This window comes from Quercus lobata, chromosome 9 (genome assembly GCF_001633185.2).
Source record: "Quercus lobata isolate SW786 chromosome 9, ValleyOak3.0 Primary Assembly, whole genome shotgun sequence".
Taxonomy (NCBI): domain Eukaryota; kingdom Viridiplantae; phylum Streptophyta; class Magnoliopsida; order Fagales; family Fagaceae; genus Quercus; species Quercus lobata.
In genome coordinates, this window is record NC_044912.1 from 35,144,450 (window position 1) to 35,157,836 (window position 13,387).

The 13,387-nt window shown below is 34.9% G+C and overlaps 1 pseudogene; it reads left to right on the top strand.

Moving 5' to 3' along the window:
* The first annotated feature begins 1,832 nt into the window (after positions 1–1,832).
* On the top strand, positions 1,833–8,441 carry LOC115961651 (annotated as a pseudogene).
* The last annotated feature ends 4,946 nt before the right edge of the window (positions 8,442–13,387 follow it).

The following is a 13,387-nucleotide window of genomic DNA, read 5'->3' on the forward strand; positions in this document are numbered from 1 at the left end:
TTTATAAGCAAAAATCTATATCGTGAGTTGTAGATCTTGAATGCTATACCGTGCGTTTAGGGCTTCCTACATCTGGAGAGAGAGAGTTTGCAGAAACCAAAGAAAATCTCTCTATAGCTTAAGAAACACAATATACTAAAATCAAAGAGATAAAATTTTTAGAGGACAAAATATTATAGATAATTTAAAAGAATTTTGGTTTAATTCTTGAACACCGTAACTCCATAAAATTCATACTAATAATAATATTTTATGATAGCGCAGTTAGAATTTTGGTTTAATTCTTGAACATTGAATTGGAAATTGATTATATGAGTATTCAATGGTAAACAAAGTACTATGTATTAATTAATATATAAACAAAACTAACCTTACAAAAGCTGAACTTTATAAGCTAAAATCTATACCGTGCGTTGTAGATCTTGAATGCTTTAGGGCTTCCTACGTCTAGAGAGAGAGAGTTTGCAGAAACCGTGGCTTTATATTTCTTAACTTGAGAGAGGGGTAAGGTTGCTAGGGTTTTGTAGATCTTGAATGCTTTAGGGCTTCCTACGTCTGGAGAAAGAGAGAGTTTGCAGAAACCGTGGTTTTATATTTCTTAACTTAAGAGAGGGGTAAGGTTGCTAGAGTTTTGAGGAGTTATAATTTTTACTTATTTTTTATTTTTTAAATATTGTGCTTTTTTAAATATTATGCTGACGTGGAAAATTGTGGTGCTAGCAAAGGTTTCGGTTTTATATATATATATAGATAAGTGATTTTTTTTTTTTTTAACCAAAAATGATTATGGGCCAAAGAATAGGTTGGGTTTTAAGATTGAATTGTTATGTATTTTTTGTCAAAAATCTGGGGGGGGGGAGGAGGAGGGGGGGGGGGGGGGGGGGGGGCGGTTCTTGCTTTTTTTTTTTTTTTTTTAGTACTATAATTCTAGGAATTCTTCAAAACTTAAGGGGGCCATGGCCCCCCTGGCTTCGCCTGTGATGGTAACTATGACTTATTCACAGTTGGTCACACCAGATTTCATGAATATGGTTTGATTAGTTATTCCAAATCTTAAACTAAATATGAAACATCCACTTATATATACCCCATCAAGATTCCAATATAGGCAGAATGGCAAGTATTTATAAAATAATAAGTAATGTAATGTTGTATTACAAGAAGATTGAATTCGTGTTGTATTATGGAAAACATTTTGCACAACAATGGACCATATGTTTGGTGCATGGAATATTTTTGTCCTCATTTGAATTGATTTAGGAGTAGTCATTGATTATTAAAATATCGCCTAGTCAATTGTGAATATTTGAATCATTTTTGGTCCCATATGTACTGATTACCATTAGATTTTGTTTCCTTATATATATATATACAAGATTTTCATTAGATGGTTTTCACTGTTATTTTCTTTAATTGGTCCCATAATGCTTTTTTATTTGATATGACATAAAATCTTTTTGCATCATGATGATAGATCCTAGACCCATTGATGGTAGCGTTTTGACGGAACAAGCAAATCATCAATCTGAGTTACTTTAGAACCCTAGAGGCCAGGTAAAAATTTTCGCATCATGCTTCTAGTTAATAAGTAATGGCAAAGATGTGACATTTTGAGGACTAATATGTACACAAGCAATATTTTTATAACTTTAAAGCATTAATCAAAACTTATAGATTATACTACTTCTTTTGGATGTTGAGTTGTTCTTTAATGGCATATTACGTACTTGACCGTAGTATAAGATATTTATCTATTGTTAAAACATTTGCAAGATCCTCTTGGCACACTGAATTGTTGAAGTTTCCATGAAAAGTTGATACGTCGAGATCCAATGGTAGATGATCGTGTCATTGCCATTATGAGGTTACTTGGTCTAGAGGGTCTGCACATGGTCTCTTCCATAAAGCTTGATAATGCATTAATCATTGCATTTGTAGAACGATGGCACCCAGAGAACCATACATTTCACCTACCACATGATAAGATGATGATCACATTGCAAGATGTGGAAGTTATCATGGAGATGCCCATCGAGGGTGAGGCAATGGTTGGATCCACTAAAAGAACTTGGACAACTGTGTGTGTTGAAATGCTTGGAATTCAAATTCCAAATGATCCTCAAACTGTGCTAGATAGTTAGAGGATTCAAATAAAAGGCTCATCGACTGTATTGGACAACCGCTGCCTCTAGATGCCAATGAGTTGCAAGTTCATCAATATGCTCACTGTTATGTACTAGCCCTACTAGGGGATATGATCAATTCTGCAGATAGGGTCCATCTCATGTGGTTGGAATTCATGCAAAACCTTTGTAATCTACCCAAGAAGGCAAAGCAAATTGGTGGAACATTGATTTTGATTCAATTGTGGATATATCCTAGGTTCCCACATATGTCCCCACAGAAGGTGCCCCCATCAAAGGGTGTTTGTGGTCCACCACCACCACCAATTCCTCTTGCCATGAAGTAATTATATATTGCATAATTAGTGTGCTATCATTAGATGTATTATGCCACAATCATTTTATCATTCGAGTTTTACATAATGGCCATGCTATCTTACATGCTTGTAGGTGGGCAGGGGCTAAACCCAATTGGTTCCTAAAGTTTTAAAGCGCATTTGGTTCTTAAAGTTTCAAGTGGGCATTATTGGAAAAAAAAATCTCTCTCTCTCTCTCAAGTTGAAAACTCTAGCCACCCCTAGGCTCAATAGGTGTTTCTAACTCATATTAATGTCAAAGAGAAGACTACCTAAGGATTTCAATGAGAACATGCTTGAAAATTCTAAAGATTTTTTTCAATATGCATTGAAAGATGTGTCACTAGCCTTTCTCATTACTTATGTGGGCAAGTAGTGGATATGACTCCTAAACTTTATATGAATCATCAAGAAAGCTCTATAAATTCACATGACATGATAATTTCAACTTATGTGCATGGCAAGAGAGCAAAAAGAACCCCAACACATTGACATGAAAAATTCAGCTTTCTTTTTTTTCTTTTTCATTTTTTGGTAAAAGAGGGTTGCATTAAGAAAACTAAGGAACAAACGTAGTCTTAGGACACTTCCCATTTAAATACAGACCATTAAACTCAACTAAGAAAACATCAACAACATCCACAGGCAGACAACTAAAAAGATTAAACTGATTTTCTTGGGCAACTTCTATCCTGGCCAGCTTGTCAACAATCCTGTTCACTTCTCAAAAGCAATGTGTTAAACTGAATCTAGTGAATTTGGGTAGCTAGTAACCTGCAATCATCCACCATAGGAGAAGCCAAACTATTAGAGCAATTTGAAGTAGACAAAACATCAATAATCGATTTAGCATCTAACTCAACTTCAATAGCATTAAAATTTCTATTTATGCAGAGTAAAAGCCCATTACGTAGAGCCCATAATTCAGCTATATACCTAGAAGTAATGCCTATATTCCTCACAAACCCCATGATCCAAGCACCTTCGATATCAGGAATAACTCCTCCTCCTCCCGCTGGCCCCGGGTGATTATCCGTTTGTATTCAACTTAACCCACCCACGGGCCAGTTTTTCCCATCGAATTTGCTTCACAGCTAGGTGGGTAGGGGTTTTTGGGGAGTAAGCATAGAAGAAAAATTTCATTGCTCTCTGCACTGCCTCTTTAGCTAGCATGGGGTTGGTTCTTTTACACTTTAATACCATATAAGAGTTTTAATGAGTGAATAAAATGCATTAATTTCATTGTACAAAACTAATCCATATATATACAAGGAAAAGAGCTACTAACTAAGCCTAACTAACTTCCCAATCTATCCAGATCTTCCCTCCAAAATTGGTTATGCAAATACACCAATCACCAAACAACACATGTCTATAATTAATAAAAACTAACTACACCACATCCTAAACTACAAGTAGCATAACAAACAGAAAGACTAAACTACAGTCATTTATGCAGAAGCTAACAGCTTGTCCTTCCAATACTTTGCTTCCATCAACCTGAACCTACTGATATACCACCCGATTCCTATTGTTCCAGATGGTCCAAAGTCCAAACAGTAAACGAAAACATTATTTTCCAAGGAATAGTGCACCGAGACCTTGCCTTAATAGTAACACAATTGGTTGACAACTATTCGTTAAAGTCTTGAGTGACGAAGGAACAACTAATTGTGGAGATTCCCAGCTGGATCCATATGTGTTTTTTGATTAGGCAATCTCAAAGGGCATGAGAAATTGATTAAACATTAGCTTGGCAAAGAGGACAGGTAACATCAATATACATGCCTTTTGATGCTAGACATTCTCTAACCCCAACGCTGTTATGACAACACTTCCAAAGGAAAGTTTGAATTCTTGGAAGGATTTTTAGGTCCCAACCCCATTTTCCGTGGAAAAGATCAAGAGAACCCAACCCTGTTGCAATCCTATTCGAACTTGTTAGATCAAAGTCCCCATGTTTTACCCCCATCCAAGTCAACCTGTCTTGGTTCCTTGAAGCTATAGCAAACGGGGTTGCTATAGTTAATTGCTATAGCAATTGGTTGAAAATTTTAGCTTTCACAAAACCAAATTTGTTGCCAAAGTTAATTTCAACTCTTTGTCCTAAATTTTTAATGGAACAGTTCCAAATTTACATCAATTGCATTTAGTATCTTAAAATAAACAAACAAATAAATAAGTAATAAAAAATTGAAAGATGTTATATTCAAAATCTGTGATAATAATGAAAAAGTGTAATTAAATAAGTTGATGAAAGTGATGAGTCAAATTAAGTGTTCAACCAATTCGTTGCAATGCTTACTTGGTAGCATGATGTCAAGATTTCCAATATATAAGTTTGATAATTTTAATTTTTGATTAAATGTTGAAATCACAGTATAAAGTATAGAGTAATATTGAATGTGGCCCTCCAATTCTTTAATGATTATAAAAGACAATGTGTAACAATAGATTACAATATAATATTGCCAAGAGTCTTGTAACTCAACTGGAATCTCTTGCCATTTCTAACAGAAAGATTTAGAGTTCAAATCCCCTTTCCTCCATTGTGTATTGAATTATCCACAAAAAAAAGAAAAAAAGAAAAAAGAAAAAAAAGGCAATGCAATACCAAAAAACAAAGTGATTTTCCTATCAAAAAAAACAAAGTGATCTTATCTAAGGTGTCTCTAGCATGTCACACAAGAAGACAATATGATCTTATCTAATGTGAACTTTTAGGATAGATAATAGGAATAATTACAGTAAACCCACCTGTGGTATGGCCCGTTTTCACTTTGCCTACCCGTGGTTTAAAACTTTACATTTTGCCCACCTGAACTTCAATCTGTTACCCATCCGTTACCCACCTCTGTTAAAATCAAGGGTAAAAATGTATTTTATCTTCAATTTTATGTCTCTCTCCGCTAAAAACAAAAAATAACAGAAAAAACTCAAACAAACAAGATCAAAAATGGGGGTCTTGTAGCTTGGGTTCAAGAACACACTTTGTCTTGGTATGAATAGACTTGAGCTAATCAATCCAAATAAAATTTTCATATCCGCACAAATCCTAAAAAACGTTTACAAAAATCCTACACTTGAAAGTGCTCTACTTTAATTTCACAAAAATCCTTTCAGACACTTTCAGTCATTCACAAAAATCATACACGGCTTCACCTTAGGTCTCTCTCAAATCTCAAACCAAAACCAAAGCAAATCCCTCTTCAAAACCCAGACCCACCACACCTAGCAACACAAACACAGACCCATAAGAACTGACACTCAAAACCAAAACCAAAACCAACGGTGTCCTAATCCGAATCCCAACTCCAACTCTAACCCCTACCCCAATAGCAAGAGCAAGAAGAAGAAAGGTGGACTCATTTCCATGGATCACGTGCTTCTGGCATTGCAAGAGACCAAGGATGAGAGGGATCTCAGAATCCAAGCTCTGTTCGATTTCTTCAATGCTGCCAACCTAGGATACTTGGACAGATTGAGACATATTGCTCGCTACTACTAATAAATTTGTTTTTATTCTCTCCTCCTTTTCCTCTCCCCGCTGAATCACTCTGTATTCTCACTTGACTCTGTCTCTCTCTCTCTCTCTCTCTCTCTCCCATATGCACTAATCAACATCAATAGGTGGTGGTGGTACTAAGTTTTGGTCGCGATCTGGTGGTAGTGGATGTTTGAATTGGTAGTGGCAAATCTGGGTGCCTGAAGGTTGATTTTTGTGGGTTTGTGTTGATATTTGTTTGCTTTGTTGGTGGGTGATGGGTTTAGTTTGATTTGTGAGATGGTTACTGGGTTTGTGATTATTTTTGGGTTGATTTTTGCAGTGGGTGTGGTGGTTGCTGGTGCACGATGGGTGGAAGTGCTTCGACATGTTCGCAAATCGGAATTTATGGGTCGATTCTTTGTTCGATTTTTGTGGTCATTCTCGCATATCCAAATTTGTGGGTTGATTACTTGGTTTGGGTTAATTATTTGGTTGATTTTTATGGGTTGATATGTTTGGTTTGGATTGATTTTTGTGTAGTTGGGGTTGGGGAATGTTTAAGGGAATTTCAATTAATCTGGGTTTAAATTTATTTTTTTTCTTTGGGACTGAATCTGGGTTTGTTGTTTGTTCCTCCAATTTGTTCTCATTAAATTTCATGAGAAATGAAAAACCCTAACTTTTTTATTCTTGTTATATTTGTTTTTGCCTAAAAATGTGTTTTTCTAATAGTAAACGGAGAGGTGGGTTACGGAAGGCTAATAGAAGTAACCTCAGGTGGGCAAATTGTAAAGTTTTAAACCAAGGGTAGGCCAAGTAAAAACGGGTCAAACCCCAAGTGGGTTTGCTATAATTATCCCTAGATAATATGACCATCTTCAACAACAATGTTTCAAATTTTTTTAAGGAATCAAAACATCCAATGTTTCAAAAAAAAAAAATTTCTTTGTAATCATTTGTATAATATTTTCTTATAGAATTTTATAAATCATGTGAAGAAACCAAAGTTTTCTCTTCCACCCATTGTTCACACTGGTTGATCCGGTTCTCCAACACATGTACAAAAGGATTGAGCAACTACTAATAATAATAACCGTTACATTCAGTTCCAGATTATGATAACGGCAATTCTCTTCTTCCTCTTCCTCTAATAAGGCCACTAAACTATCTATTTCATTTCACAAACTTACCATTCACTCCCTAAAACATGCACACTATGGCACATTATGCAACTTCTCTCCAACCCTTACTACTACTACCATTTCTAATACTAATTCTCCCATTGCTAACTTTCTCATCAAGGCTAGCTTTTGATGATAACCCATTAAAAACCGGCTTCCGGGTTAGCCTAACACACATTGATGCTGGCCTAAAAAACCTCACAAAACTGCAACTCATCCAACGAGCCATAATCAACCGGGTGAAACCCCGGCTTGAGAAGCTTAGTGCAATCACAAAAAATGGTTGAATTGATGATATTATAGCACCAGTTTATGCTGGGGACGGAGAGTTCCTCATGAACTTATCGATTGGGACTCCCATGGTACCTTTGGTTACGATCATGGACACAGGTAGTGACTTGATATGGACACAATGCAAGCCATGTACATACTGTTTCGAACAAGCAACCCCAATTTTCAACTCGAAACTATCTTCTTCTTTTTCGGATGTTACATGCTTTAGTAAGTTGTGTAAGGCTTTGAGAAATTCAAGGTGTGGTAATGGGTGTTGCGAATATTTGAATGTTTATGGGGACGGGTCGTCATCACAAGGGTTTTTATTAAGGGAAACTCTCACTTTTGAAGAACAGGTTTCTCTGCCAAGGATAGGTTTTAGGTGTGGGGTGAACAACGAAGTCATAGGAATGAACAATGTTGCGGGGATAGTGGGACTTGGGCGTGGAACTTTGTCCTTAGTTTCACAACTTGGTTCAAGGAAATTCTCATAATGTTTCACTTCAATTGGTGACAACAAAATTAATAGCCTTTTGTTTGGTTCTCTAGCGGATTTGAATGCCTTAAATGGGGCAGTCAAAAGCACCCCATTGATAAGAAATCCAATTCTACCATCTTTTTATTACTTATCTCTTGAAGGTATCACAGTTGGGCAAACTCTCTTGCCTATACCAAAATCGTTGTTCCAAATTGGCAGCGATGGAGGTGGGGGCTTGATGATAGATTCTGAAACCACAGTCACTAGTTTACAAGAGGATGCTTTCGACATGCTAAAGCAGGCGTTCGTGGCACAAACAAAGCTTCAGGTGTCATATTCATACACAGCAGAGCTCGATCTTTGCTTTGACTTGCCCTTCAAAAATGTAAGGAAATTAAGTTCCCCAGATTGGTTTTTCATTTCAAGGGATTAGATTTGGAGTTGCCAGCAAAGAACTATATGATACTAGATACCAAGTTAGGACTGGTGTGCTTGGCAATGAGGCCAACGGGTAGGTTGTCAGTTTTCGAGAACTTTCAGTAGTGGAACATGTTGGTGGTAAAATATAAGTAGACATACATTTAAGTTTATGTATGGTGGTAAAATGTAAGGTCACATGTTGCAATTCAAGAAACTTAATGCACTTCCTACCATTCTTCTAAGTAGACATACCCTGAACCCAAGACTTCACCCTAAACCTAGCACTTGCAAAAAGGGTGCCAGTTGAGATAGAGTTCATTGGCAACAGTTCAAATTATGAAATGTTCATTCAAAACTACAAAGCTAGATATTTTCATTGGCAACACTTTTCAAAAATATATAACATTATGAAATTTTCACCTTGATTGGCTATTCATATTAGTACTCCTGGTGGCACGAGAGTGGGAACCGCGAGATAGATATTTTGCCATCTCTTCTTTTGTCCTAAATTCTGCCTTGGTGACTCCAGCAAGTGTTCTTACTCCATCCATTTCTCTAATTTGTAAGGAATCCCTTGGATGCAAATTTGGAACTAGCAAATCATACACTTCATCCTTGAGTACCTGTCATCACATCATACCACATCAAGCAAATAAACTCAAGTAGTGAGGTGAAGGAAAACAAAACGAAACAAGCTAACTAGAAGTATTTCTTTTACCTCAATAAATGAGACTTTAATAAAAAATTCTCTTGAATCTTTCCTCACTTCAACTCTCTGGAATATGTCTTCCATTACTTTAGGTATGACTCCTACATTACTTCCCTCCCCTGAACAGTTAATCCCCATAGTGTACGTCTTCCCCAACCCCGCCTTAAAAATTACAAACAGAGTAAACTCAACAATGTATCAAAACATATTTTCGAGTGTTCTAACTCTATAAGATAAAATAAAAAGTTATACCTAGCCATATGCAAGAACAGTGGCATTATAACCACGGAATAGTGCATCCACAAGAGGAGAAACACAATCATTGTATAATGCAGAAGCAGGCGAGCCAATACTACCACCATAAACATAATCGAAGGTGAAGGACTCCAAACAATTTGCACCTGATTTTGAACACCAAATTTCTAGCCTGATACTCACCGCGACTCGGACACGTTGTGAACTCCTCGCTTCTGAATTCTTCATCTCCAAAACCAGAGAGATTGCGAGAGATCGATGGGCTTTTGGTTTTTTTTTTTTTTTTTTTTCCAAAATGAAACACACACACAGAGAGAAATACAAACGATGTCAATGTTACTGTTGCTATTAGTTTGAGAGTGAGTTTGAGGGAGTTCGAGAGTTTGAGAGAGTCTGAGTTTGAGAGACTTAAGAGCTAATCTGAGGAGATAGCGAGAGAAGGAGAAGGAGGGCAACGGGCAGAAAGAGAAGAAAAAGAATACAAAAATAGAAAGAAGTATTATTTTAATTTTAAACTTTTAGCGAAACTGAAGCCAAAAGGAGCTTCGTACGAAAGCGCTAAAATTTTTTGGCTTTACATAGATTAATGTTGAGATTTTTTGTGTTTTGGTGGAGTTAAAGTACATCGTGTACGTTTGGATACCGCTTATTTTGCTAAAAATTGAAAATTTATTACTGAAAATATTGTAGCAAAATATTTTTATTACTACAAATTACTGTTCACCCATTTTTAGCACTTGAATAAATTTTTTTTTTTTTTTGAGAAATAAAAACAAATAAATAATAACAAGTATTACATTATGTCATTTTTTATTTTTTATAATACTTATTCATATTCTTATATAATTACCGTTACAGTATATCAAACGTGTCTTTATAGGTGAAAATTTGTAATTATAAGACAAATATTATTAATCTATCACTTTTTTTTTTTTTTGAGAATTTATTAATCTATTACCTTGGTAAAATGAGACAAAGGAAAAAAGAAAAAAAAAATCGTACCAAACACCTCTCATATAAATTTTCTTTTTTTCTTTTACCTTAATATAAATTTCGAGAAGTATTATGTCTACAACATTTTTACAATACTTTCACAACAAATTATAAGTGATAAGTTGTTATTGGTTCTAATTTAAATTCACAACTTTAAATTATTTTTTTACTCACCTGTAACAACAAACAATAACCTGTTATTTAAAATTTGTTATGAAAATGTTGTAAAATGTACATTTCTCATAAATTTCAATCACCTAAGGTTATGCCGAAATTAAATGGGTAACAAATGTTAATATAATGATGATTATCACCGTTTCAGTCAATATAACCTTTAATGAGTCTTTCCTTAAGATTAATAAACCTCCACTATGCATAAATAAACCATAACCGCGGAAATACAACCAATCAGAATCAACAAAGAGAAACATTGTAGTGTCCCCCACACGATGATGGATGAATTACAAAAAAAATTTTAAAAAATTGAGAAATTTTCCCATATTCTTTGGAGAGGAGCCATAAAAAATGTTGAAAATTAAAGTCAAATCTCAACCTTCCTCAATCTTCCACTACCAACCCCTTTCCTTTTCCCACTCGGGATGTTTCCGACAACTTAGGAGGTGTTTGGTAAGGTATTTTAAACAACGGTTTTCAATATTTAAACAATATTACACGTATTTCTACTGACTTTTTCACGCACACATATTTTTAAAAAATACAAACAACGTTACTAGAGCAACATCACCAAACACCCCCTTATTTTCACTTATTAAGGCTTTATTGGAAGATGATGGAGAGTAACCTAAGATAATTCGATAAGAATCACAATTGCCTCACGTTTGAGGTAACAAAATTAATATTAATATAAATAATTAAAAAAAATGACATATCAATTAAATAAATAACGGTATAATATCTAGACCTTTAAAAAAAATTCTTGTATAAAAGAGTGGTTTGCCACGACACAGCCTAACTAGGTACAATACTTATTTTTATACAACTTTTATAACAATTTATGACCTTGAAATTACACCCATCATAATCATAATCATAAAAAAGTATTTCATTGCCACTATTGTACTACTTGTTATGCAAATTATGGGAAAATTGTTTAACATGGTTGCTTTTATTAGTGGCTACTGTAGGTTAAGTGGGAGCCATATGTGTATGAATTGAGCTTCCTTCCTCCTAGTTTTCACATCGATGGAAGTAATATGTGGAGGTCGAAAATTCCACTTATATGTTTTTGGCTTGTAGAATTCCACCTACCTGTTCGTGTCCTCCAAAAATTTGGGCTAAAGTAGGAACAACCCGAACAAGTTAATACCAATCGCAAATTGTATAAAATAGATGCGAGGGGCAAGTTAGAAAAAAAAATTGGAGGGTGGAACATGCAGTCCATATTCAAAAATGGAATGATCGTTCCTAGTACGTCTGTCACGCAAACAGGATAGAGGAGTTAATGTCACATCATCATCCATATATGGTGTGGTATCATGGAAGTCATCTCTCCCAATCATCTCTTCATACTCATCTTTACCATGATCAACATCGGCTTTGTCTTCCCCCCCCCCCCCCCCTCCCCCAAGAGATTGAATACAATCCTGTTGATAATTAGATCTGCAAACCTCCATTGGAGTTGGTGTCTCATGACATGATAGTGTATAATCCCCAATTGTGGTGCATGGATTAAGAGTTGGATGACCATCAGCATGAAATGATTGTAATTCTTCCCATCCACCACCCTCCAAAGTTGTTTGTTGTACATCTTCACCTCCGACTTCTGTACAAGGCTTCACACGTATATACAACTCAGCAACTTTTAATTGGGGCATAGAGTTTATCCTGTCAAACATAATCTTAACATGCTTCTCACCTTTTAAGCATGAAGACAATACGATCACTAAAAATTGCATGCGGAGTGTGATATATAATTGTTATGTCATGGAACCGACAGTCCAAATCCAGTTCTTTCATAATTTTCTTTTTCAACTTCTTCAAATTGATCTCTTGCCATTTTTTTAGCTAAATAATCTCTAACCTTTTACCAAACCCTTCATACGTCACTCCATGAATCACATCACTATGGGGCTCCCCACCATAATATAGATATAAATCAATTGAACTCATTACAAGCCTATTCAAAGTCAAATGAGTTTACTAAAAAAGTTAGTGACAAGTATAACACTTTTATCCGATATGAACTATAAAATATCGTCTCCAAGCAAATATAAACATTAAAGATAACATTGTATGGTCCACCAAGCACTTATAAACAATTTAATTTTTATTATCTCCAAGAAAATATAAAATATAAAATATAACATTTATTATCTCCAAGCAAAATATTTTATTAACCAAGCAAATATAAAATATTGTCTCCAAGCAAATATAAACATTTGAATTTTTATATGGTCACTAACTTTTAAAAATTAAAATTGGTTACACCTTACAAATAACAACCCTATAAATAACAACACACTACAAAAAATAACTACATATTACCCATACACATTACAAATAACAAACCATCACAAAGAAAAACCCATTATACATTGCAAAGAACAAATAACAACCCATTATAAATACAAAAACCAAAACATTACAAATAACAAATAACACATTACCCATAAACACTATAAAAGTGGAATGTGTATATATATCTACCAAATGAAAGCATATATTAATGAGGTTTAACCAAAAAAAAAAAAAATTAAGGTTTAGATATTTAACTACAAATTGAAGAAGGAAGCTTTTAATTTTGTAAAATGATCAATGCAGGTTGCGGGATGTGAAGACAGAGAGTTTGGGCGATGTCCGTGAGTTATATATAACATTGAGTGAGTTATATGGTTGAGAGTGTTGGTGGGGCAGGTGTTGTAATTAATTGGAACTCAAGTTCCATTTAAAAAGAATTTACCCAATTGGAACTCGAGTGTCGTTTGGGTAAATTTTTTAACAGCCTAGAACTCAAGTTTAGCAAACTTGAGTTCTATGTGTTTTTTTTTTTTTTTTTTTTTTTTAATCCATGTCAAACGACTAAACCAATTGGAACTCGAGTTTAGCAAACTCAAGTTTCGGAAACAGTTTACTTAACTAATTAACTTCAGTC